General features: G+C 32.6%; 1 pseudogene across 1 annotated transcript; it reads left to right on the top strand.

Annotated features, from left to right (window-relative positions):
- Window positions 1-2,885: 2,885 nt before the first annotated feature.
- LOC143577026 (tubulin alpha-2 chain-like) lies at window positions 2,886-5,745 on the top strand (annotated as a pseudogene). The gene is made up of 4 exons (XR_013143042.1): window positions 2,886-2,993; window positions 3,968-4,202; window positions 4,298-4,668; window positions 5,090-5,745. The product of XR_013143042.1 is annotated as a tubulin alpha-2 chain-like (transcript).
- Window positions 5,746-5,949: the final 204 nt, after the last annotated feature.

Below are 5,949 nucleotides of genomic sequence, written 5' to 3' on the forward strand. Positions count from 1 at the left end.
AGTTTTACTAAACCAAATAATTTTAGACGGGTTATAACATTTCATTTATTTGTGAAACCTTTGCATAATCAAATCTTAAATTTATTATTAACTTTTTTAAAATAAAAAAAATTAATAAATAAAAAGTATATAATATTATAAACGAAAAATGAAAACAACCATTTTATAGGAGGGGATTAAATCTATTAGGTAGATAAAGAAAACATTGACTTAGAGGGTGTTTGGGATTCCTTATTTTTATCAACTTATAACTTATAAACTTTTTGAAAAGTTAATAAGGTGTATAAGGTGTTTGGCAAACCATAAGGTCTTATGGATTTTAACTTATGGTGAAGGCAATATAGAGGAGTTTTGAAAAGTTAGAAATATGTAACTTATTAACTTAATGAGTTTGATTTACCTACTACACCCCTCTCACCCTGAAACCCCATTACACTCTTTTTAAAAAAGAGTGTCCCTTTTGGTCATTTTGGTTTTCCCTACTAATCCAAACATTCTTTTAAAATCTTCTTTTCAAAATTTAATACGTTTATAAGTCCTTTTATCAAAAGTCCCTTTTCACTTAAATAAGCAATCCCAAACACACCCTTAGAAAAGACACTAGCTAAGCAATTACTCCATTTTATTATTATTTTAACTAGGTTAGAACCCGTGTGACACACGGGTTAGTTAAAAAATCTAAATTCTTGAAAATGCACAAACTACAAATATAATGCTAAAATCAAATATAATGTTTAAAATATTAGCAAAACTGAAACAAAAAATCTTCTTACTACCATATGACCAAATCTGCAACTTTTAACTCAAACGAACCAAACTTTCACAAATCCCTAAACTAACCTTGGACAAAAAACTAAAGAATATTGACTTGCACTCAAATTCTTAACTCGAAACCAAATATTTGATATGTTCACCATACACATGTATAACCTTTAGTTTGCAAATTTTATGTTACAAAAATAACAAATAAAAAATTCTATAATTATCTTTCAGATGCGAATTTCATTTACAATATGTTGCTGGTAATTTGTGACTGACACTTGTGGTTAAAGAAAATGCAGATCCAAAATGGCGATCTTTAAACTTGATCATGATCTTAAATTTATTTATTTGTTTTTTAAGTCACGAAAGTCCTATTTCGACTATTTCAAACATCAAACCCCAAAAAATAATAAATTAATTAATAAAAAATCCATTTCTACGTAAATATATATGGAGCAAGAAAAACCAACTTCATTATTTTCCAATTCACAAAAATAACCTTTTTACCATTTTCAAACCAATTTCTTTAACGTAACTGATAATTATTAAATATGTAAATAGTTTTTGTAACATAAGAAATCATGATGTCTGCAAATGGAATTCTTGGTAGTGAAGAAAGTGTTAATATAAGAATGTTTTACAAAAAAATTATAAACATGGTGACATATTAAAAATGAAAAACCAAAAAGAAAAAAAAAACATTTTACTTATAAAGTGATTGTTTTTTTTTTCTTTTTTCCCCTTTGTTTTATTTGACAAGGAATTCACATAAATATATATTTACAGTTAAATATAAAAATAATACTATACGCAAAAAAAAATGTAAGTTATTGTTCAGATCATGCTCGTTTGAGCCAAACTCATTTTTACTTAAAAATACATTAACCAAATTTATTTTAAACTAAACATGAACCCAAGCCGGTCATTTAAAATTACTTATAATTAACAGTAAAATAAGGGTGATATAAAGTTGCATTATGATGTGCAGACTGATAAGATATTTGGTAGGGGTTATTCTTTTTTGTTATCACAAATCATCTCCTTAAAAAAAATAAAAGTCCGTAATTCTTCGAAAACAATCCACTAAGAATAAAAGTAATTCAAACATTGCATATTCGAGAACATTTACTCGTTAATGTATTAAACATTGAATATTGTACTATATTAAGTTGCTTTTTTTGACATTTTATTTTGTATTTTTAAAAGAAATATGTCTTTATTTAAATAATACTTATCGATAACTGATGACATACTTTAATTTTTTTTTTGTTATAGCTCTATGTAAATAATGTGTGTTGTATAATGATCATAGAATTAGAGTTTCAGTTGAAAGACAAGGGATTACATATAAATCAATTGCATGAATCAGATTACATGATTTGGATTAAATGAATCTCATTAAGAAGATTGATCGATTGAACCTATAAATCGATTAAATTAAATTGAATATGTGTAGGTGAATCGATTGACTCCGATTGAAGCTGTTAATTCGATTGAATATGTGATGGTGAAACAATTGATTATGTGAATCCGATTACAAATGTTTGATAGTTACCTTGAATAATGATGAATTTCAATGTAATATGTATATGGTGATTGCAAAGGTTAGAACATGTGAATTAGGATGATAAAAAATTAATAGGCATCACAAGTTTGATTTTGAAATTGAATTAAAATAATTAGGAAATGTCATGTAAAAATTTAAAGAAATTTGATGAAAAATAAAAGGAGAATTTGATGGACCCAACTTTGTTTATTATATAGAAAGTTAAAATAATTAGAAAATGCCAAGTGGCATTAAAGAAATTTGTTAAAAAAACAAAATGAGAATTTTGTGAAAATATTTATTGTACGGAGAGATAATTAGAGTTTGAATGTTTTTGTAAAATTTAATTAGAGACGAGACGAGACGAGAAGTGATGATTAATTGAAACTTGAAAAAACAGCGGGAAATATTTCAAAATGAAAATGGTAAACCATAGTAAAGTAAACCTAACCACAGTTCACTCCATTTCGATCTATAAGTAACCAACAAGTGACCAACACAACCCATCCATTGCTATCTCAAGGCGTCTTCATAAACGCCTTTTGATTCTTATTTCAAACCTCTTGTGTATTCTCATTCAAGTCAACTGAACATGAGGGAGTGCATCTCGATCCACATCGGTCAAGCCGGAATCCAGGTCGGAAATGCTTGCTGGGAACTCTACTGCCTCGAACACGGCATTCAGGTTTGTTTCTTCTCTTTTATTCAGTCCAGTAACTTCTAACGTAGACTTTGCACTTTGCATCGGTTTGTCAGATCTCAGTGTTTCTACTTAAGCTACTTGCAGATCTGTCTTGTGTATTATATATTGGGTTTCTACTTCAGATCTGCGAGTGTGTATTTGTTGTTGAGTTTGTAATTTTATATTGTTTATTGAAGAATTTACGATCAGATTAGGTACAGTCTTTAGTCGATTTGTCAATAATTCGCCTAATTATTTAGTAAGTAATACTTTAGATTAGGTGCAGCTAAACGGGTTCTGGTTGACATCGGATCACTTTTGTCAACAATAGTCAAAACTGTTTATGATTGGTTTAGGGTTGGGTTGAAACCTGTTGCTTAACTGGTTTAAGATTGTTTTTCGTTCCGTTAACCAGTTTGAAAATGGTTTTGGTAGACGGAATTACAAACTGGTTCTTAACCTACGGTTTCAAACCTATTCGGTTTGCGTTTATTTTTTGGGTTGCCCTCTATGCAGTTTTTTCTCGATCTGTCAGCAAATTTGCCTTGATTTTAGATCTCGATACATTAATTTGTCTTGAATTAAATATTACATTATTTAGCAAAAAGAAACGCAGATTACGTTTCAATTAGGTATGATTAGGTGGTTAGTTGATCTGTCACCAACTCTGCCTAGAAGTTGTATGCTAACATTACTCTCTGAAAAAAAGACTTATGTTCAGATTATATTTGGTTTTTAATCAATCTGGTAACAAATTTGCCTGGTTTTTAGATCACAGATGCATTTTGCACCGGATAGATTAGTTACTTGTCAAAGGTTAATATTTGTTGTAGTAACATAACACCTATTTACGTGATCTGATTGAAACATGTTTCTTTATTGATATAAACTGTTTTATGAGTGCTATGTGAACTTTTTTTTTAACTTGAATGATTGTGAAGTATACTAATATGATAATGCTTTGATGTTCTTTGCAGCCTGATGGTCAGATGCCCAGTGACAAGACAATTGGAGGCGGTGATGATGCCTTCAACACCTTTTTCAGTGAAACCGGAGCTGGAAAGCATGTACCTCGTGCTGTCTTTGTTGATCTTGAGCCCACTGTGATCGATGAAGTGCGAACCGGCACTTACCGATAGCTGTTCCACCCTGAGCAACTCATTAGTGGCAAGGAAGACGCTGCTAACAACTTTGCCCGTGGTCACTACACAAGTAATATTCAACAATATCTTATTTGTTAATAATCATTTCATTCTTTGCTCTTATTATTTTGGCAAATTTACTAACTTTATACGCTGTTGTTTTAGTTGGAAAGGAAATCGTTGACCTGTGTTTAGACCGGATCAGAAAGCTAGCTGACAACTGCATCGGGCTTCAGGGGTTTCTGGTGTTTAATGCTGTTGGTGGTGGTACTGGGTCTGGCTTGGGTTCTCTTCTTCTTGAACGGCTTTCGGTTGATTATGGAAAGAAATCAAAGCTTGGGTTTACTGTGTATCCGTCTCCACAAGTGTCAACATCTGTTGTTGAGCCTTATAACAGTGTCCTTTCGACTCATTCGCTCTTGGAGCACACTGATGTTGCCTTTCTTCTTGACAATGAAGCTATTTATGATATTTGCAGACGGTCTCTTGACATTGAGCGGCCTACTTACACCAATCTTAATCGTTTGGTGTCTCAGGTAACAAATAATTGGCTTAGATTTAGGTGTGTTTATTAATTAAACCGGATATGAAACCCAATGGCAAATCTAGCCAAAGTTTTTGAATTATGAATTTTAGAATTGGGTTATTGCGCAAAATTGAATTTCAATGTTTGTTTACAAATCGAAATTGAATTTTTAAACTTATTTAACCAGAATATCTGAATTTGAAATAAGTAACTTTTATCATTTTACAACAATATATAGCAGGTATGTTTTGTAATTCGGTTGACATGAATTTGTTTTTAAACGTCATTTTGTTTGAATCTGAATTTTGTAATAAAAATTTTAAAAATATAACAGCCTGTATAACTCCCAAACTGACCTGAAGAACATTCCGGCATACATTAGTTGTTTCAAGTTATATCTCTAATCAAAAGTTTTCAAATTTGTTGTCCAGGTCATTTCATCCTTGACTGCATCATTGAGGTTTGATGGTGCCTTAAACGTGGATGTGACCGAATTCCAAACCAACTTGGTCCCCTACCCAAGAATCCATTTCATGCTTTCCTCATACGCACCCGTGATCTCAGCCGAGAAGGCTTACCATGAACAGCTATCGGTTGCAGAAATCACCAACAGTGCGTTTGAGCCATCTTCCATGATGGCTAAGTGCGACCCACGCCAAGGCAAGTATATGGCTTGCTGTTTAATGTACCGTGGTGATGTGGTTCCAAAAGATGTGAACGCTGCAGTTGCAACCATCAAGACCAAAAGGACCATCCAGTTTGTTGATTGGTGTCCAACTGGTTTTAAATGTGGTATTAACTACCAGCCGCCGACTGTTGTCCCTGGTGGAGACTTGGCTAAGGTTCAACGAGCGGTTTGTATGATATCCAACTCGACCAGTGTGGCTGAGGTGTTTTCTCGGATTGACCGTAAGTTTGATCTTATGTATGCCAAATGGGCTTTCGTGCATTGGTATGTGGGTGAGGGTATGGAGGAGGGTGAGTTTTCTGAAGCACGTGAGGATCTTGCAGCTCTTGAGAAGGATTATGAGGAGGTTGGTGCTGATGGTGGTGAGGATGATGAGGTGATGAAGGGGAGGAGTACTAGAGAACTATGTTTTCGGTTTGTGATATGTTTGTGATGGATGTTTGGTTTTCTGTGGTTTGTTTTTTTTTAAAATTGTTTCTTTGATCGGGTTTATGCCATGTTACTGCTTTGGTAGCTGTACTGTTCCGAGGTGTTACTTGCATCTTTACTACTGTTATAATTTTCTTCTATACCTTGGGTATGTTTGACAAAACTAGCTGGAAA

Source organism: Bidens hawaiensis, unplaced genomic scaffold (assembly GCF_021521415.1).
Source record: "Bidens hawaiensis isolate Kalapana, Puna unplaced genomic scaffold, B.hawaiensis_p1.1 tig00028456_1, whole genome shotgun sequence".
In the NCBI taxonomy this organism is placed as follows: Eukaryota; Viridiplantae; Streptophyta; class Magnoliopsida; order Asterales; family Asteraceae; genus Bidens; species Bidens hawaiensis.